The following is a 22442-nucleotide window of genomic DNA, read 5'->3' as shown; positions in this document are numbered from 1 at the left end:
CCTCCCCTCCACACATTTTACCATCCTCAGGCTCCACCCTACAAATCTCCACATACTTCTGAACACAGAGGTGGCAACCATACGTTATAGTAACATATTGTAGATGTAACAGGCTCTTCGAATTTCCAGCATTATTTTAAAGTAAGTCTCTAGTCCCTTCCATCGCAAAGTTATGCCTTTCCCCTTAAATCTTCAGAAGAAAAGAGGACAGACAGTGAGCTAGAGCTTCTGTAAAACCATACTCCTATGCTCCCAGATCATTCTGGCTAATGTTCTTAGAATGATACCATGAAAGCCATTGAGAGATAGGGTTGCTAACTCCAGCTGGGGAAATTCTTGGTTATTTGGAAGTGGTACCTGGGGGAAACATAATTTAGGCAGGGGAGAAAGCTCATTGGAAATGTTACGCTCTAGAGTCTGCCCTTCAAAGCTCCCATTTCCTCCAAGGACACTGAGCTCTGTAGAATAGAGATGCATTGTGTCATGGGAGAACTCCAGGCCCCTCCTAGAGGTTGGTAATTGTAACAAGAGGTCAAGAGGTGGGGAAAACCATTGACAAGGATTCAGTCCCTTGATATTTGACTGGTGAACATCATCTAATAGGGAGAATAATATAGTTTCATTTCTTTGCTAATAATAATGTGTAGTGATGAAATTATGTATATTGTTGCTAACATTACAGGTTCTATTGCAGATTAACAGCAGCCACAACAAACCCCCTCCCAAAGAGTCAGAAATCTCCAAGAGGTGATTCCAAAGCAAATTATTGTAGCTGCCTTCTAGAAGGTGATCTAGTATTTTTTACAAGCATCTCACCCTAAAGAATCTTTTTGTACTGAAATGTGTTGGGGTATAATAAGCTCTTTGAGGCCGCGGTCACACTCACCATTAAATCCATCCCTAACCTGTCGCTATTATACCCCACAGCTTTTTTACAATGAAATTCCTGATCAGACATTGCTCCATCCTTCAGTTCTAAGCAGCATTGGCCCCGTCGTTGGTTGATCAGAGGACCTCATTTTTTGAGATGGCATTCCACACTCACGCAAGCGCAGTACCGTGGGATATCATGCTTGGCTTTTTTTTTTTAAAGGTGCCAGCAAAGGTGGGCGATCTGTCCCCCCATTTAAACACCCGGCCAGGGAGAGAAAGCCCAGGAGTTCTCTTTGCTGTCTTTCCGCCTGGTGGGGAGACAGCAAAGGTGGATGATCTTCCTCCCCCCCCCATTTAAATACCCCACCTTGGTGTTTAAATAGGGGGGGAACACGGCAACTCTCTTTGCTGTATCTCCGCCTGGCGGGGAGACAGCAAAGCTGGGTCATCTCCCTCCCCTTCCATTTAAACGGGACAGGGTAAAAAATGGAATGGGCCGGAACAGGCCAGAATGGGCATCAAACAATGGAGACTGTCATAAAAAATGAACACCCCACCAGAGTGTTTAAATGGGGGGGAACACGGGAGCTCTCTTTGCCATCTCTCTGCCGATCTGCCTTTTCCTCACATTTAAACACCCCACCTGGGTGTTTAAAGGGGGGTGGTGGGAAGTCTGGGAACTGCCTTTTCCATTTTCCTGCCTGGCAGGGAGACAGCAAAGGTGGGCGATCTGTCTCCCCCCCGCTTCATTTAGGAAAGGTTCCCTGTGCAAGCATCAGTCATTTTCGACTCTGGGGTGATGCTGCTTTCACAAAGTTTTTACAGCAGACCTTTTATGGGGTGGTTTGCCATTGCCTTCCCCAGTCATTACACTCCCCCCCCCCCAGCGAGCTAGGTACATATTTTACCGACCTCAGAAGGTTGGAAGGCTGAGTCAACAATTGCTGGCGCAATGATATCATTTGGAGTGGGCTCTTGCAGGGAAATGGATGTGCGCTTGCGACGAGTTGGCTACAATGGAGCGTTCAAACATAGAAAGTATGCGTGGGAGTCGTCAGAAGCATTCTGGATCTGGATTTAATGTACTATCAAAAAAGTCAGCGTCTCAGTTGTGGCAGTTTGGGACAAGAATGAGCCAATGACCATTGCCAAATGCTGATGTTTGCATAACCACATAAAATCCGACATGCATCTGGCTTTCATCCATGCCCATCTCATCAGTTTATGCGCGTCTGACCTCGGCCTAAGAGTACTTTTTAGGTATCTGTTTGCCCCCTCTTTTGTGTGTGTATGTGTGAGAGAGAGCTAGATTCAAGTCCAGCAGCAATTTAGGTAAAAAGATAAAGGTAGTCCCTGTGCAAGCACCAGTCATTTCCTACTCTGGGGTGATGTCGCATCATGACGTTTTCATGGCAGACTTTTTATGGGGTGGTTTGCTATTGCCTTCATCTGCACTTTACCCCCAGCAAGCTGGGTACTCATTTTACCGATCTCAGAAGGATAGAAGGCTGAGTCAACCTTGAGTAGGCTACCTGAACCCAACTTCCACTGGGATTGAACTCAGGTCATGAGCAGAGCTTGGACTGCAATACTGCAGCTTACTGCTCTGCACCACAGGGTTCCTTTGTAGTTTAGGTACCAACAACAATTTTTTGGGTATGAGCTTTTGAGTTTTCATTGTCAGATATCTGACAAAGGGAACTTTTGTAAGCCAAAATGCCCTCAAAACGAGGTTGGGGAATAGTCAGGTGGGCACCTGGCTCACTAGGGATCTTTTACCTATGTATACAAGATTAACCGTCCAGAAAGGTAATGCGTAAGAATATTGGGACTCTAATTAAGTAAAATCAGTTAAAATTTATTAAGAAAAATATAGGCTTCCATACAAGGATAAAATACTCATCAAAACACACATTCAGTCCTAGGAAACATAGATAGATAGATAGGGGAACACATGGGTAGAAGAAGAAGAAGAAGATATTGGATTTATATCCCGCCCTACACTCCAAAGAGTCTCAGAGCGGCTCACAATCTCCTTTATCTTCCTCCCCCACAACAGACACCCTGTGAGGTGGGTGGGGCTGGAGAGGGCTCTCACAGCAGCTGCCCTTTCAAGGACAACCTCTGCCAGAGCTATGGCTGACCCAAGGCCATTCCAGCAGGTGCAAGTGGAGGAGTGGGGAATCAAACCCGGTTCTCCCAGATAAGAGTCCGCACACTTAACCACTACACCAAACTGGCTCTCTTTCAGATAAGTAGACAAACAGGGTAATATTTACCTATCATAGTCTTCAAGGAAGGCTCCAATGGCAACAAGCGAGGAAGTGGGAGAAGGGACCTGAAACTGATCAGGAATCGGGGATGGATCTATGCAGCGGAAGTTGGGATACTGCTAGACGCACACCTGTGGGTAGCTAGTCCACAGATTATAAGGACTCTCTTGAGCCCTTAGGGAATGGGAGGTACAAGGGAGGAGAAAGTTGATCAGCTGGTGTGTGACCTCATGAAAAGGGGAGGTTTCGCAGTGACCATAAGGGCTGGACTACTGCGACAACCAATAGAAAGTGCATTGGTGGCACCTAATTGGGTGCTTGGTCTTGACCAATGGACTTGCCTGGATCCTGGATACCTGAGAGAACTTTCAGATTGAAACGGACCAGGGGGCGGCTCCAAAGTGACAGTTGGAAAGAAGAATAGAAGTGACTACTAGGTGGGGAACACTCAAGATTAGGGAACTTATCTTAGGGAACTTATCTGAAAGAGTGACAATAGAGAGTCAAATTGTGGCCTAGGTAACATCCAGTATATACAAAGGAACTTGGTTCTGGCTGAAGATGGTCTTCCTCTTCTTCTGTCTTCTTCTGGGCACCAGTCTTTGTCTAGAGTTCCGTTAAACAAAGAAAGTGGTGGTTGGACTATTAACCACTCCTGGGGCGGGTAGGTTGCTTGTAGGCCAAAGGTGACATTTGGTGTGTATGTGAGCTGTCCTCTTCGCTGGAATGGAGTCGAGCCTGGTAGGAAGGTGGCTGCGTGGTGTTAGCCCTCCACGGTGGATTCCATGGTCAGAACTTCATAACCGTTCGCCTGGATAGCTCCTGGTGGCACAGTTTCCTTCGCTCCAAGCTGGGATGGCTGTCATACGGAATGATGGGAAGCCTTCTGTTCTCCTGGTGGGCACTCTTGTACCGTCCTAGAGTGCCTTAGTAGCGTTATGGCTGCTTGTACTGCATAAGTCCCTTTTGCCCCTGGATAGGTTTACCCACACTCTCTGGCCAGATGTGTGCGAGTCACTTCTCCAGGTGCTCTGGCAACCAAGCTGGTAATCACAATGTTCTTTAAGGAGGCTTTTCCTTACACTTTGACTTTCAAGAGTTCATACTCCCCAAATCTTGTTGGTCCCTAAGATGCAACTGGACTTCTACCGCAACTCTTCTACTGGAGAGTAAACCAACATGACTACCATCTGAAACTTTTTTTGGGGGGGGGAGGGGGATTTCTCTTGAATATTACCCACATGACACATTATCTTGTCTCAATATCCAGATAGTGTTTAAAAACAAAGCAAAAACAATTACAAATAAATCCCCCATGTTTTTGTAAAAAAGCAATATGTGAAAAGGTAAGTACACATATTCATATTTAAAAGTGTGGTCATGCAGTTCTTTTAAAAGGAAACAAAAATCCAAAGTTCCCCTCAGGAACAAATGTGATGAGATCACATACTACTCTATCTAGTCAGTTTTGCATCTTCTAGGAATTTTATGGTCTATGGCAATTATGCTTGGATTGGTTAGTGGCAAAAGGAAACAAAACCTCTAAAGAACACAGTGGCTAGACATCATAAAAGATGACACCAGCTTGAGCATAGAACTAAAAAAAAAAGTACAAGATCAGAATATGTGGAGAGAAATGGCCCATAGAATCGCCAAGAGTCAGTTACAAGTGAATGGTTAACAACAATAACATGGCAAGGATAACCACCTACGGGCCCCAGGCTAATTTTATTGATCCAAGGCACCTCTGACACATTTTAATCTGGTTGTGATAAACAGTTCGTCCATACTTTCATCCATAAGTAATTTTTTTTAAAAAATGAAAAATGTGTAAGTTACAGCCCAGTCTTAAGAGCTACTTCTGAATTTTTTTCTATGGGAAGGGCAGGCTAAAAATCAAATCAATAATTAAATACATAAAATCTCAAGTTGCTAACACACATTACAGTTGCCAGGTCTGACTCAAGAAATATCTGGGGTATTTGGGGTGGAGCCAGGAGACTTTGGGGGTGGAGCCAGGAGCAAGACTGTGACAAGCAGGATTGAACTCCAAAGGGAGTTCTGGCTATCACATTTAAAGGGACTGTGCACCTTTCAAATACCTTCCCTTCATATGGAAATACTAGAGGGTAAGGGCACCTTCTTTTGAAGCTCATAGAATTGCACCCCCTGGTCCAATCTTTTTGAAACTTGAGGGATGTTTTGAGGAGACGCACCAGATGCTATGCTGAAAAGTTGGTGCCTCTATCTCAAAAAACAGCCCTCCAAAGCCTTTGGTACCCATGAATCAATTCTCAATTATACCCTATGGGGAGCAGTCTGAGCAGGGGGGAGGACCTCCAAACCTGGGGATCCCCTGCTTCTGGCTGTGGATTGGCCACCCTAACATACACATGCACACACACATGAACAGGCATGTTGGGTCAATTGATCAAGCCTTCTGATCCTTGCGTTTCATGTGAGCTTTCTCTCTCATGATTTTTTCCTGAGTCTTCATGGGACTGTGAGAGTTGCTGTTCAGGGGGCTAACTATTGGATACCCCTGGTCGACAGGTTAATAATTGTATCTTTTTATTTTGCACATGGTGCTCTAACTGTGCTCAATAATTGCACAGCCCACACTGCTAGGGTATTGCAATTTTTATTATTACAAAGGCAGGACATATGTTTGGTCATCAGTTTGTAAGGCAAAATATATGATTGGAGAATAAATTATTGATTTTCAAGCTCTTTTCTTCTGAGATGGCAAGTTTTTTAAAAAAAATAGAGTACAGTGTTCTTATTTCATGTTTTCAGAGAGACAATTCCTCATTTCAAAAGAGGGTTCTGGGACCAGTTACTGTTTGGTCCCCATTCTAAGCCAAACCAATTTTAGTATCTTCAGAGTAGGTAGAATCTTGTGATGCTCTATTATGCCTACCTAAAACTAATATCATGGATCTGGGATGCAGTTTGATATCACTTAGTTTGGCATCAATTTTGGAAAAATCATATTTTCACAAATATGACAAATATTTTATGTAAATTCAAGTGAGCTCAATCTTGTGAGATCTCAGACGCTAAATCAAGGTCAGCCCTGGTCAATACCCAGATGGAGACCATCAAAGAATATCAGGGATGTGGATGAGGAGCCAGGCAATGACAAACCACCTCCAAATATCTCTTGTCCTGAAAACCCACAGGGTCGTCATAACCACAGGGTCACCATAAGAGAGCCAGTTTGGTGTAGTGGTTAACTGTGCGGACTCTTATCTGGAAGAACCGGGTTTGATTCCCCAGCCTTCCACTTGCAGCTGCTGGAATGGTCTTGGGTCAGCCATAGCTCCTGTGAGAGCTCTCTCAGCCCCACCTACCTCACAGGATGTCTGCTCTGGTGGAGGGAGTTAAAGGAGATTGTGACCGCTCTGAGACTCCCGCCGTAGGAGCTGCTTTTCCTGTGCAGCCCTGGGTTTAGACTTCAACACTTTGGCTATAAAGTGTTCTTCTCCCCCTGTCCTTTAACTACTGTAAGTGTCCAACTTGATCCTATTCTTTATTGTCCTCCATAACTGAAAGTTTTGCATTACATTGGTCAGCCTAAAACCCTTTTTGGAATCTGATTTTAAAAATAATTTATTGATAATAATTTAAACTGTGTTTCTGAGCATATTGCTCATAATAGCGTCATTATAGTAATAGCATCACCATAGCTGAGGTAGTGTAGGGGTTAGAGTGTCAGGGTAATACTGGAATGATCGAAATTTGCCTCCAACCCGCCCCCCTCCCCCGGTTATTCATTGAGCTCACCTTAGGCTGTTTTCATCTGAGAGTTATGTTTGATTTTGCTTTTCTCACATCTGTAATCTAAACATGGAGCAGCACATAGCTCAGTGGTAGAGTATCTGCTTTGGATGCAGATGCCTGGGATCGCTAGCTAAATGGAATCAAGTTGCAGCTAATCTGAAAGTCTCTGCCTAAGTCCTTGGAAAGCTGCTGTCAGTCAGTATAGAAGATACTGGACCAATGAAGAAAGCTTTGTGTGTGTCACAGACTCTGTATCTGAAGTGTTCTTGTTGCTGAAGAATGTCACTTTCTGGGGATCCCACAAATACATTGTTCTGTCAAGAGTGGCAGGGTTACCTAACAAAAGGTTCTCAGAAATCTTTCCAAACTGCAAGACCAAGAGGTCTTTTGGTGAAGTCAGTCATGGTAGCTGAACTGATGTAAAGCCATTGTAGTGTACCAATGCCTTTCCTAGAATTTGATTTTTTTTTAATTTATTGAACTGTATTGTTGTTTGTTTTGTCCAGTCTTGAATCCCAACTTTTAACCCTTTCCTAGTTCCCCCCTCCCCCACAAAGATTCTGTAGCATGTAATTGGGTGTTATTATATGAAATAGGAATAAGACCCATTGTGAAGAAAAATACAATGGACTCTAGAAAGAGGGTCTGGGCAATTGCACCCCCCCCCCCATTTGCTGTCTTCCCACTCAAGTGAAGGCATTCACTCCCCCCCCCCCCTCCACCTCAAGGGGAGTTGATCTCTGCCTTCTGGAGAGCAGTTGTAATTCTGAGTGATCACCACTCCTCACCTGGAGATTGGCAATAGTGGTTCCTCAGGAGGAAATGACTGATTTGGAGGGTGGAATCTATGACATTGTATCTGTCTGAGGTCCCACCCCTCCTCAAACCCTACTGTCTCCAGGCTCCACCTCCCATCAAATCTCCAGGAATTTCCAAACCTGGAGTTGGCAACTGCTAAGCCACAGTGGCTGTCAACGGGGGCTGTTGCTGAACAGGAGCAAGCAGCCAGGCCTAGTTAAGTCATGTCAGTCAGATGGCATCAAATTACCCAGGGAGTACAGCCAGGCCTAGGGTAACCAACTTCCAGGTGGAGCCTAAAGATCTCCTGGGATAACAATTGGAGTTCAGACAACAGATCTCTCTCCCCATCCTGGAGAAAAGAATTGCTTCAGAGGGTGGACTCTATGACATATTCTGCTGAGGGCTCTCCCTTTACTGACAGAAGCAACTTTGGTTGCCTAGCTTCAGCCTTTGGCTAGCAGCTTCCACAGTGACCCAATCCTCATCTGTCCTGGAGCGAGGCTGGGGAAAGGAGGGGGGAGGGAGTGACAGCAAAGAGGTGACCACCATGGGCTCTGAGAAAATGTTTCATGAGGCTGCAGTAGAGTGGCAGCCTTTTCTGAGGCTGGTTGATGGAGAGGACACAGAAGTGTCAGAGATAAGTCTGTCTCTGAGGTAAGACTGTTTTGGGAGTTTGTTCAGTGTTTCTGGGCCTGCAGTAGGTGGGGGACAGGGGAGTCAGCCAATCAGAATCCAGAGGTAGTGACTGACACATGATGGACCAATGGTTTGTTGAGTGCACCTGTTGCCATTGGGAGCACTCCATTTGGGCACCACCATTAGGGAATTATTATCTATGATGCCATTTTGTGGAAAACAAAAATAAATGTGGTATGTTCATACACCCACTCCAAATGGGAATGACTTTATTATATGTTTTGAAGGATACAGTGTAGAAATTGCTGGCCTCAAATATTTTTGTGTCTATAAACATTTATTAACAAGATAAGAATTTGCTACATTTGGGAGGGAAGATGAAGTTGTGTGCCCTCATGGGAACTGCTTCTGTTTTTGATAATGAACAACTTCTGTCAATAGCATGTTAATTAAACCAGATGAATTTGCTTTATTTCAAATGTTTGCAGCCCCGTAAGTTCTAAACAGAAGTCACCATCTGCTACTAAATTATTTCAGGCAACAACATATCTGAAGTCTTGATTTTCTGTGTTTGAGGTCATTGTATTACTTGCTGACACAAGCCAAGCATCAATACAGTTTTTTTTTTAAAAAAAATGCTTGCAAAGAAAAAACAGATTGAAAAGATGATGCAGGCCTGTTAAAATACTTACTTGGCTGCTAGTGTTTAGAGTCGCCAGTTGCCATTTAAAAGGTGCTTTTCCTCCCCCTTTAATGACTTCGTATAAGGGCTTTGCTGTTATAGCAAAATTGGGGAGCCAAATTTTGCAGAATGCTGCTGCTCCTAAGAATTCTCTCAGCTTGTGCCTGGTAGTGGGCACAGGAATAGCAAACACAGTCTCTTTTCACTCCCTGCCTAGCTGCCGTCTGTCCTGGGATATATGGAAGCCTAAAAATTTCACTGTCTCTTGGCATAGCTGAGCTTTCTTCTGAAACACTTTATACCCAGCCTCAGTTAGGAGCGTTAGCAGGGCAGCAGTGGCATCTTGGCAAGTCTGTAAGTCTTTGGCCCCTATCAGCAGATCATCAATGTATTGCAGGCACACAACATCTCCTGGTACAGTTGGGAACTGGCTCAAGTCTTTACTGAGGGCATTGCCAAAAAGGGTGGGCGAATTTTTGAACCCCTGGGGTAAACGGGTCCATATATATTGTAACTTTCTACCAGACTCTTTCTCTTCCCATTGGAAGGCAAACAGTGGCTGACTTTCAGGTGCCAGTCTTAAACAAAAGAACACATCCTTGAGACCTACCACTGAGAAATAAGTGGCTGAGGCAGGTATAAGTCCCAACAAGACATATGGGTTTGGAACGGCAGGATGCAGAGTCTGTGTGCAAGAATTAACAGAGCATAAATCTTGTACTCGTCTGTAATCATTGGTGCCCGTCTTCTGGACTGGCAAAAGGGGACTGTTCCATGAGGATTGGCATTCAATAAGAATCGCATAATGGAGGAGCCTGTCAAGGTGCTTCTGGATGCCAGCTACTTTCTACTGGAGAGCCAGTTTGGTGTAGTGGTTAAGTCTGCGGACTCTTATCTGGGAGAACCGGGTTTGATTCCCCACTCCTCCACTTGCACCTGCTAGCATGGCCTTGGGTCAGCCATAGCTTTGGCAGAGGTTGTCCTTGAAAGGGCAGCTGCTATGAGAGCCCTCTCCAGCCCCACCCACCTCACAGAGTGTCTGTTGTGGGGGAGGAAGGTAAAGGAGATTGTGAGCCGCTCTGAGACTCTTCGGAGTGGAGGGTGGGATATAAATCCAATATCTTCCAATATCTTCTTCTTGGGAATTGGGTACTGGCGTTCCTGGACTGGAATGGCTCCTGGGATTAACTCTACTTTGATAGGTACGTGGTTTACTGCTAACCCAGGTGGGTTTTCCTCTGCCCATACATCTGGAAATCATTGAAACCAGGCTTCTGACATGGCCATTACAGGAGCTGGTTGGTAAAGCCGCCACTCTTTTTCTTAGGGGCATTCTAGAACATATGCACCTTGATTCTGTAGTTCACCTTCTGAGGTAGTGTAAGGCAACTCAAAGTTCATTTGGCTCTCTGACTCAAAAGTCGATCGGACCCGCAATTTAGAAAGCAGGTCTCTTCCTGTGTGTTAATTCTAGCTTCTGTGCTTCAGCTCCAAAGCTGAGCCTAATAGACAGAGCTTAGACAGGGTGATCAGACCCTTCGTCTCTCATAAGGAGAGGTAATCAGAATTTACCAGATAGTTCATACTCACAATCCTGAAGATCTTCCGATTCCCTGGATACATCAGTTCAACCAGGCTGGAAATTGCCTTTGCCCTGATTTTACTATCAGCCAGAGCAAAAAATGCTACCTTATAAGAAACCATAGAGTCAATATCTGATAATAGAAATATTAGCTTATCCATATCAGAAGCCATATACAACTGATTTGTTATTTCAGTCAGAAACTTGCACCTAGGTTCTAAATACAGTGGGCAAACCATAACATAATGGAAGAAGTTTTGCAAATATGCTGTTCTTGAGGTGTTTTAGAGTATCGCCTCAGGAGGTATTCTGTTGGCATGTTCTGAAACCACAGAGCTGTAAATGCTGATCTAAGTTTATACACAGTAATATTAGATATGTGGCTCTTAGATGGTCCATCTTTATATGGACAATTTTTATACATCTTGTTTGAACAATTAACAAATAGTCTTATGGCATCCCCATTAAACACCCATTGACACAAATCTTTATTATTTCCTGAAGCTCGCAATAGATCATCTGGAATTGTATAGCGAGAAATGATGTAGTTAATGAAATCAGAGCGGATTTTATTTTTACTTAATACTAGGTAACTAAGCTTGCCAAGTGATTCCGTTTGTGCCAATTGATATTTCTTCTGAGATTTCAATACAGCTAGATGTATGCGTGCCCTGATTGATGGAAGGCTGAGTTCTGCCCTTAATAGGGCAGATGGCACTCCTTTTGGAAGAACCAAAATACGCTTTAGAAAGGAGTTCTGTATGACCTCCAGACTCAATATTGTTTGATCTTTCCACCCCCAAAGTTCAGCACCATATAATATATGTGAAATCACTTTGCTAACAAACACTTTGAAGGCTGGATCTATAAGAAAACCTCCTTTTTTGTAATAGAAGATCATAATAACTTCAGCAAGTTTGTTTGCTGAAGCTTTCAAGGAGGCTGAGTGGGCATTCCAGCTCAAGGTTTCACTGAATATTAAACCTAGGTATTTATAATTTTTGCACTGTTCTATAGGAGTGCCTTGTATGCTCCACAAATACCTTTTGGGCTTTTTCTGAAATACCACTGCTTTGGTTTTGGTGTAGTTAATGACAAGTTTTCCTTTAGAGCAATAGTCCCCCAAATTGTCCAAGAGTTTCTTCAATCCATTCCTGGTTAAAGAAACTAAGACCATGTCATCTGTGTATAATAAGATGGATATTTTTTGACGGCCTATTGTTGACTGGGCCAGTTAGTCCCTCCACTATATCATTTATATATAAATTGAAGAGTGCAGGCGCTAATATGCAGCCCTGTTTAACACCTTTACATGTTGGTATTTCTCTAGTCATTGAACCCATAGTGCCCACGTTGATCTTAGCATGTGTGTCTGTATGCAACTCACAGATGAGGAGCAACAATCTCTTATCAATATTTAATTTCTTCAGCTTATCCCAAAGGTGGTTCCTGTCTATGGAATCAAAAGCAGTGGCCAAATGAACAAAACACTGTATATAGGGCTTTGGTTGGACCTTTTATGGCTGAATCAGATTGTCTAATCTTTTTTGGCTTAATAAATACCTGAAAATACCAATAAGGCATTTATTCAGCTTGATATATATCAAGCCCACGTCCCTACCACAGACTGGGACCAGTTCCTTTACTGGCAATTATTTGGGTGCTAATTTTTTTCTAGCATTGTAGAGGACCCCTGCGTGTTTGTCATCCTGCTATGCTTTTAACACATTTCTACAAACTGCCATTCCAATAGCAAAAAAAGAGTAATTTTCACCAATTTAGTTTTCTTGGCATTCAAGTAATACACAAGAGATTAGCAATTGACAGTCAGGCACAGAAAGACAGGTGTGCCTTGTGAAGGAAATGCTGGGGGGAAAAGATTCACCTGAGAGGTTTGCAAAAAGGTGAAAAGGGTGTGAGTTATTTCTGGCAGGTGGCAGGCTGCCATCTAAACCAGAGAATCTTAATGTGTGAGGGCATATTTAATCACATTAACACCTTCAGAGAGATAAATGCCATAACGATACAACTAGTTGCAAATGGTCTTCCTTCCTAATTGAGAGTGATAGCAAATTTTTTTGGAAACATCTGTTTGCTAGACATTTCCAAGGCTGCTGCCTGAAATTGAGAATGCACGGTGAAACAGACTTTGTGGCAAAGTGTGTTTAATGTTTTGAATATAATATGCCATTTGCATTTTTATAATCATGTATTGTTTGTGTGGCAGAGCACATAACAATGTGCAGACAAATCTGGTGTTACAAACAAATGTAACTTCAGAGTCCATGGGAAATGGAAAAATGGCTTTGGAATAGCTGTGCCTTTAGTATTTGCTATGAAGTAAGGGGCAAATTGGTTTAAAGGCCCTGTTATTCTATAGAGAGAGAGAAATGGAGGATAATTTTATACTGAACTCCCTATAACCAGTGTAATATGGTGGCTGGAAGATTTATGTATTGTGCATTTTAAAGTGTTGTTACTAGTGCATGCAAATACTGGTTCATCAACATGGTATAAGAAAGCTTGTTAAGATAAAAGCTGATCTCATTAACTGAATCTGTTGTTAGACTAGTAGTCTTGTCCTTCACATGGTTTATTCAGAGCTAAACTCTGCTAAACTCTTTTCCCCCAGTTAAATACTCATGGGTTTCAGTCTTTGGACTATTTTGGATAGGCAAATACCTGCTAATACTATACATATTTTGGAACATTAAGAACACGTTTTTATAATTATAGCGCTGGGTGAATACACAGGGATGGTCTTAGTGATTCTGTGTCTCTGTGCAAAAGTTTGGCAAGGGGCCTCAGAATCACAGCCGCCACCTCAAGTTCAAGAGAAGGAGGCAGGCTGGTGAGCTGGCCATTGTCTGAAGCAGCTGCTGAGTTGGTTGGCTGGCTGGCTATTGCCCAAACTCAAAGAGAGCAGGGGCCTTTGTTTGGTGGCCACCGAGCCAGCCAGCTGCCGCCCAGCATAAATCCTGGAGAGAGTGGGCAGCAGTTAAGCCAGCAAGGCATGGACATGGCAGCTGGCTACTTCTTTCCCCTCTGTGGGGGCTAGGGTCAGCTGGGGAATTGGAGCAGCCACCCCAGATGCTCTGTGGCTAAGACCACCCTATGAGTACATTAATTCTCACGATATTTTTAAAGTATATGCATTGAATATATATGCATATGAATATATATACATACACACAGTTAATGTTACCAACCTCCAGGTGGTAGCTGGAGATTTTCTGTCATTGCAGCTGATCTTCAGGTTACAGAGTTCAGTTCACCTGGAGAAAATGGCTGCTTTGGAAAGTGGATTCTGTGGTATTTCACCCTATTGGAGTCCCTCTCCTCCTTAAACTCCATCCTCCTCAGGCTCCACCCTCAAAATCTCTAAATATGTCCCAACCTGAAACTGGCAACCCTAACACACATACACATATGTTATGTCAAGTGCACAATACCGAGTTGACAGGCACTCAGGTTTTCTTTCTCCCAATGGATTTCCAAGTAACTTGCTATGTGAACTACCCTTTATTTATAGCTTAAATTCAAATTTCCTATTTTTTAGTTTTCTTACTTTCCCCGTATAACATCCGTTCCTAGCTTTCACATTTCATGTCAAAAAATGTCTAAGGCTGAAGTACTTCACCATTTTGAGGCCTTTTGGAGGTTTCAGGTGTCAGAATTGCATTATAACAGTAGCCTGACAAGTGCCCATTAGGGAAGAAACAAGGGAGAAAATTGAATGAATATCATTAGAGTATCATACCTTCTGCCTATATGTCCAATATCATGTAGCTTTATGCAATGGGCCTGCATGGGGGGGGGTGGAATTGGAAGAATATCCAATATTTCATTGAATTCTCAGTTTAAGAATATTTTTTCAGGTTGAAAACTCTCCTGTCCCTGACATGTGGAAGAAAGTTTAAACCATTGACACCATGATGGGGACCATGACTTTATGAACTACTAACCCTCTTATAAACCCTCCCTCTGTGAGGCATCAATGGAGGTTACATTTTAGATAAGTCACTTGGGCAAAATAACACTTCTTCTAGGCATGTGGCAAATTACAATCCTTGTATCACTTTACCTAATTGTAAAATGGCTGGCCTGTGTGCGGATGATAAAACCTGTACATTGGGGGCCCCCAAAGAGTAATTAAAGGGTGTTTTCATGCTCCAAGTGTGCAGCAAATATGACTTCAAACATTAACAAGAAAAGAACCCCCCTTAAAAAACTTCTTGAGGACTGAAAATGCTGCTGAAGGGATGCAATGTTGAGAACAGCTGAATGTCAGTTAAAGAGGGAAAGGGGAGGAGAAACCTGCCAGCTCTCATATATGAGAGCATACAGAAACCTGGAAGGGAAGATTTGGAGTGGGATTTGTCCCTATCCTTGCAAACTGGTCTTTGCAGATTCGGTACAGGATACACTAAATTAATTCTGTACAGTTCAAGAAGTGTGGAATGTCAACAGTAGCCTCACATTCATGACACAATCCAAAGAAATGGGATGCAATCCAGGAATATCTAGCAATTTAAGTCTGTTTAAAAGTGTATCTTGTTTTGAGAGTGGAAAGCAATGATGTTTGAGCTTTAACACTTACTGGAAAATGGAGCACAGACATAAATTACAGTCCCAAAGGAGAGTGTGCTATTATGGAGGTAAATTAAGATAACCCTTTTTGTAGTTTGCAATTTATGTATGACAAGTCCTATCTTTACTAACACTGATGGCAAAAAGTTCTATTAAATTCAGATGAAAACATAAGAAGAACCCTGCTGGATCAGACCAGTGGTTCATCTAGTCCACCATCCTGTCTCACACACTGGCCAACCAGTTCCTCTGGAGGCCGAGGCCTTCCCCTGGTGTTCCCTCCTGTCACTGCTATTGAGAGGTTTACTGCCTCTGAATGTAGAGGTTCCCTTCAATCAGCATGGCTAGTAGCCACTGACTGACCTCTTCTCCTCTGTCTAGTCACCTCTTAAAGCTGTCTGTGCCTGTGGCCATCATTACATCCTCTGGCAGTGAATTCCACATTTTAATCACTCACTGTATAAAAAAGTATTTCCTTGTTTTTTCTTATTTTCTGACCTGGGTAACCCTATGTGCTTACCAGGTAGAAATCCTGGGCCTATCAAGTAGAAAGGGGTGGGTGGGGGGAGAAAGGAGAGATGGCCAACCTTGAACTCCTGGCTAATCAACCGGCCAGTGGGGGAACTTACCTGGAGAAAGAGAGAGGCTGAGGCCTTGTCACCTTTCTCTGAGTAAGTCCCCCACTGGTTGCCAAGAGGGACCTGGCAACCCTAATTACAACAGATCTCCACGTAGGGTTGCCAGTCCCTAGTTGGGGGCAGGGAATCCCCCAGTTTGGAGGCCCTCTTCCATTTCAGGGTTATCAGGAAGCATGGGAGGAATTTTCCTCTGGGCACTCTGTTATACCCTATGGAGACCAGTCCCCATAGGGTATGATAGAGAATCAGTACATAGGTATATGAGGCTATAGGTGTGCTGTTTTTTGAGGTATCAACACCAAATTTTCAGCAAAGTATCTGGTGCCTCTCCTCAACCCCCCCCCCCCAAAAAATTCAAAAGATTGGACCAACAGGTCCAATTCTATGAGCCCCAAAACAAGGTGCCCCTATCCTTCATGATTTCCGTATGAAGGGAAGGCATTTAAAAGGTGCACGGTCGCTTTAAATGTGATATCCAGAACTCCTTTTGGAGTTCAGTCATGCTTGTCACAGCCTTGCTCCTGGCTCCACCCCCAAAGTCCCCAGATATGTCTTGAGTTGGACCTGGCAAGTGGCAACCCTACTCCTGAGTTATTCCCTTATGCGCTTGAAATTTTATCCTTTGTTATACCTTCAAAACTCAACATGAAACCTTTTGTTTAAGTTGATGCAGCTCACAGCTCAGTGTTAGCTCCACAAAGCTGTAGCTGGCACAAACTGAAGCTGTTCAGACACTCAAAAGGTACATCATTGTTTTCAAAATCTTCAGAAACGAACAATCTCTGCAGAAGGCTAGCTGTTTCACCGACAGTACAGTCCTAAACACGCCTTCTGAAGCTCACTGACTTTACTAGACTGAGAAGACTGTAACTTTGGACTGACCTGTAATACCCATTTCAAAAAAAGCTGCTTAGTTGAGAGGTATTTAACCTTCCAAAATTGCTATGTAGCTGTGCTGATGTACCTTGAAGCATAGCATAAATTCATAAATCAACTGATTGCAGCCGTCCTTACAAACTATGCTGATTATCAATGCAACCCATAGCCCAGAGGCAAACCCCCAAGCCAAACTATGCAGGAAATAGCACTATTTGTGCTTTAAAATCTCAGGCATGCCCCAGTTAGTAATTTTAAATAAGTACAATCCTCTCTTGGTAAAATGTAACATTTATATGTAAACAGCAACCTCCAGGAGCTTGCTAAAACTCTAATTCCCTGTCAAGTTAAACAGAAGGATGTAGGACTTTTCATTTTGCCTTCTTTGTATAATCTGCCTTTTTGGCCAAGCATCTGGGGAGAAAAAAACCTAGTGTTATGTAGAATAAGCTGTGAGTCCATTATCTTCATTTCACACTACAATGATTCGATCTTCCGGAAACTTTCCCTGTTTTAATTTTTTTTTTTGACTTAACAAGATGAATATAGAGGCTCCTTGGATCTACTCAAACAAAAATTAATTTCTCTCTACAGCCAATGAGTTGGATAGAACATGCTGTGGAGATTAAACTTTGCTGCTGGTGCTTCAGAAATAATGCAGCTTTCGGGATGCCTCTAATCCTCCGTTGGCTTAATGTTAGCAATGCCATCCGTTCTATAGACTTTGTCACAATTCCCGTCTTCATTTTTGCGCTTCATTGCTGGCTTCACAAAGTGTTCCCACAGAAAGGAAGTCAATACTTAATGCAGAAGCAGTACTTTGTATCACACTTTAACTATTTTGAGATTGCATTACAATGTACTGTTAAGGATGGTTTTACACCATCTGAGATAATGCTTCCAAAATTCTCCTTTTCTTCTCCTTGGGTTTTGGTCTTGCTTTTGTGGCAGAACTGGTGCATCATGCAGTTTATTTCCAATTCGATCATATTTTGAACGACATTTGATGCATGCATCTTCCTCCCCTACATCTGCAATACGAGAATAATAGCACTGGCCTGCTTTACAGGTTATGGACATGGTTACAAGAGGTATTTGCATGTAAGAGGAAAAGTGGCTTGCTGTTTCTCCACCCATTGCACCTCAAAGAAATATCAACTGGATCCATCAAACCAATGCCTAATTTTGCAAAGGACCTATGTGCATTTTTTAAACTTGTGCTGTTGAGAAAGAAAAGTCACTTGAGTCAAGATCCTGCAGGAGTAGATGCCAGTGATGAGTACCTGGTTCACACATTCTTCCTGCTACACAGTGGTTTACATTTTCCTCCAAAATGCAAAAACTCAACCAGTGCAGTAGTGAGTGAACTAGGGCCAAGTGGCAGCATCAAGTATATTTTGTAGGCAAGTTGCAAGATGATTTTCATCTTCTGCTTTCTATTCTTGTTCATTCTCCCTCTTCTTCCCCTGGTCCTTTCCCCAGGGTTTCTTCTAGAAGTATATTGGTATCAGGGCTTTTTTTTTTTTTAGCAAAAGCTCAGCAGGAACTCATTTGCATATTAGGTAATACCCCCCTGACATCACCATTGTTTTGTACAGGGCTTTTTTTGGTAGAAAAACCCAGCAGGAACTCATTTGCATATTAGGCCACACCTTCTGACACCAAGCCAGTTGGAACTGTGTTCCTGTGAGTTCCTGCTCAAAAAAAGCCCTGATTGGTATATAACAGGGTGTCAAACTCAATTGTTGGGAGGGCCAGATCTGACACAAATGGGGTTTTGTGGGGCTGGTCCATGTGTGTCATAAAATGTAATCTGCAGTAGCGGAGAGATAAACTTTATGAAGGACACAGACAAACACAATTAAAACTATTATGTTTTAACATAAAATACAAATATGCTTAAAACTCTTGCAATATTTTGTTTAAGATAGAAAGGTGGGGGAATAGTGGGATTTGGCAATGCAATGTTTAAAATAAAACATCAAGAAAAAGCACAAGGATCACAGCAGAAACTAAAAATATGAAATGCTCTGAACCTAGGAAAACAATGAAATGGCATTGCAAGCTTCTCCCCCTCCCCAGGTCTGCTCAGATTGGCAATGGCTCTCCAGTGTACTATCCCCCTTTGGGTGTGGGTTCCCAGGTTAGAGTAGGTCAGGTCCATTCAGTAGAGACAAGCTGGTTCAAAACATCAATCCTTTATTTGCAAGGAAACAACTCCAGGAAACATGAGCTTCAGCTGGCTATATGAATGCTGAAAGTGAAACTGATCTCCACTCCATTGAAACATATTGCAGCACAGACAAAGTTGCAAGGAAAACATGGAGTGGATTTCCCACTAAGGCCTCTGGGCTCTATCTGTCTGGGCACAGAGACCTTAATGGAAAATACACTCTGCATATTCTTTGCAGCTTTGCTTCCTGCTGCAGCAGCAAAGACACTGCAGAAGAAGCTGGGAACTTCGTCAGCCTCTGAGCTTCAAAGGCTGAGGACAGAAGGGGGAGGAGGGAGATGCGCCTGATTAAAGCGCTTGGCAGAAGGTTCTGGTATATACTGGTGTATACTGTTATGCAATTTGGGATACATGAACTTTTCAATGCATGCATTTTTCTTTGTGATACATATTGTGATACACATACATGATCCCTCTTTGTGATATATATTGTGATACATATACATGATCCCTCTTTTGCCAAAGACAGTGGGGAAACTAGCATGTATTCAAGAAGATAACCAAATAGATACTGGCTTTACAGCCACAAACTGCAGAAGTATGTTTTGTGAAAGGAACAGCAACAAAGAAAGAGATGCTGTGGCCTTTCTCCTTCTGAACCTGAGAGGCTTCATTTTCTGTGCTGGGTTTCAGGAGGAGGCAGCAAGAAGCTGAGAATTAATCTGTCCTCCCCTCCTAGTCTCCCCAGGCACATAGATGGACACTTGGTCACATTTCATCTTTTAACAATTTAGCCCAAGGACAAAGTGCTCATAGAGATATGGTCTGTTGGCAGCCATCATCAAATATATGAGCAATAAACTCCCCTGCGGGTGTGCTTGCTCAGAGCTTTCAGTATGCTTAAAGTTGTGATTTGAGCTGGAAATTCGCCCCCCCCCCCAAAAAAAATAGCATGAAATGTCTGGAGTTCCAAGTACTGTTAAGCATTTTGAGCATGTGCTGGAACATCGGTCACTACTGAGTGTCCTCTTGAGTATCCTCTGCCAAGAAGCCAGTGGAGATAGCATCACAGTATGGCTCATCTAGGATGCTTACTTGCCTTTTCATTCTTGTCTAGTGTCCAAGAAAGGTACCATGGAATAGGTGGAACAGATATTTCATCATTGCAGGAAATATTTAATCAGTTTGTGCCAGCCTTAGTAGACTTAAGGTAGCATGCCAAGCTGAGTCACAGCTTTCTAAATTCATAGAAATAGGCAAGCTTTGAAGGGCATAACGGTGCTTTAGACTGCATTGTTGGAGTGCAAACTTATTCGGAATTGCTCCAGTCTAAGTTTATTGAAACTGGACTTGCTCTACATAGTTGCACTGTTAAAGATATAGCAGCCATTTGATAGGTAGTAAAATTGTCCCTGGGTCTTGGCTTCATAAATATCACAGCTTTTAGCAAGAGATTGCAAATCACAGTATTTGGTGCTGCCTGACTAATAGCAAGGTATCAAGGAAATAAGAAATATACTGCTTAGTTGTTAACTTGCTCCTGGCATCAGTTGCCATGAGTTTTTACATTAGGGGGAACAGAGGCAATGGTTTTTGGCCCGAACCTGTAGTTCCTGCTGCTCTGTGTGCACTTGTTACAGATCTTTGACCATTTGAGGAAAGGCTGAAGGACCTGCCTCGGTTCTGAGGAAAGGCTGAAAGATCTGCCTGGGTACATTTAGTCTGCTGAATAGAAGACCAACATTAACATGCTCAACAAATGCCTAAAGGGCAGGCTCATGGAAGAGCTCAAAGACTTGTTCTCTGCTGAAATAAAAGGCACAAGTAGTAGAGGGCTTCAGCTACAGAAACATAATTTTGGTTGATCAAAAGTAGAAAATTTCTAAGGCAGTGGTATTCTGTAGCTCATGGGGAGCCACTTTTACAATCATCATAAATCAAAAGGGCCTCATGATTATTAGATGCCCTGTGTACCACCCCACCAAACGCAATAGAATGATACAAAATATGGCTAGAATATATAAATTATTACATACATAGCCTTTTAAATTACCATATTGTTTCTGAGCATGTGTCTCTCTTCTACTGTTAAACTTTACCTAGCTTTTGTGCATTTGAATGGAAGGGCTTCCCTCACTGCTTTCTCTCTTTTTTAAAATAAAGATTGACAGCTCTCCTCAACATGAGGAACAGCCGCTGAGGTGACAGAGTGAAGATGCCAGAGCCTGGAGGAGAGCAAACTGGTCATGGAGAGTGAAACCACCACCTCCTCTGTGGCCATTGTTCTCTTTTCCTGGGTGGCTGCCATGGTGGTGATGATAATCGTACTTTCTCCGTGGCAGCTCACTCTTCTCCTAGCTGTTGCCTGAGTGCTGAGGTGACAGTGCAAAGGGTACCAAGATGTGTATATATGTATCTCTCTTTTCTCCCAGACTGGGGACCCATCTCAGCTTTTTACATTGATCCTCCTCCTCCCCTTAATCCTCAAAACAATTCTCAGGTTAGGCTGAGAGATTGTGATGGGCCCAAAATCACTTGGTAGGCTTTCATGGCAGAGCAGGAGATTTTGAATCCAGTCCCAGTCCTAGTCCGATGCAGTAACCACTATGCTATGCCAACCAGGTGTATATACCTGAGATATACACCTAATATTTATCCAGAGCTCTTTTTTAGCAGGAACGCAGTTCTGACTGGCTAGGTGTCAGGGGTTGTGGCCTAATATGCAAATGAGTTCTCGCTGGGGGTTTTTTGATGTAAAAGTCCTGTGTGAAACAGTGGTGATGTCAGAGAGTGAGGTCTAATATGCAAATGAGTTCCTGCTGGGCTTTGCCTACAAAAAAAGCCCTGAAAATATCACTTGTGGAGAGTGGCTTTTGTTTGAATTCCAGAATATTTCTCAGGTACCTGTAAACTAAGCACAATAATCATATTCGACTTTTTGGGGTCACAGCACAAGCTTGAGTCAGGCAGTATTCTTTTTTAATGGTTTCTGGTTCTCCTACATTTTTTTCAATATTATAACAACCATTTTCAATGCAGAAATGGGCTTGAAAATTCATGAGGTCAGCCATGCACAGCAGATGGCTTTCATGGCAGATAGGGAAAGGAATCGAAATATTCATGAACAGCAGTCTATATTTTTTAAGTAATTATCTACTCTGCCTACCGGCCCCGTGGCACAGAGTGGTAAAGCAGCAGTACTGCAATACTATGGTCTCTGTTCACGACCTGAGTTCAATTCCGGCAGAAGCTGGATTCAGGTAGCCGGCTCAAGGTTGACTCAGCCTTCCATCCTTCCGAGATCGGCAAAATGAGTACCCAGCTTACTGGGGGTGGGGGGGGGGGAGTGTAAAAGACTGGGGAAGGCAATGGCAAACCACCCCGTAAAAAGTCTGCCGTGAAAGCAACGTCACCCCAGAGTCAGAAACAACTGGCACTTGTACAGGGGACCTTTCCTTTCCTTTTCCTTTCCTACTCTGCCAAAAGTTTTTTAGGTCAGCTTCTCAGCTTCTGATGTGAGTAAAGTTTATCTTTG

The 22442-nt window shown here is 43.1% G+C and overlaps 1 protein-coding gene across 3 annotated transcripts in view; it reads left to right on the top strand.

Moving 5' to 3' along the window:
- The window catches only part of PRKG1 (protein kinase cGMP-dependent 1), a 1148292-nt gene that overhangs the window by 355552 nt on the left and 770298 nt on the right, over positions 1–22442 (top strand). The window lies entirely within an intron of this gene.

The sequence above is a fragment of the Heteronotia binoei genome, chromosome 6, assembly GCF_032191835.1.
Source record: "Heteronotia binoei isolate CCM8104 ecotype False Entrance Well chromosome 6, APGP_CSIRO_Hbin_v1, whole genome shotgun sequence".
Taxonomy (NCBI): Eukaryota; Metazoa; Chordata; class Lepidosauria; order Squamata; family Gekkonidae; genus Heteronotia; species Heteronotia binoei.
The sequence above is the reverse complement of the archived record's forward strand: the minus strand, read 5'-3'. Positions and strand labels throughout refer to the sequence as shown.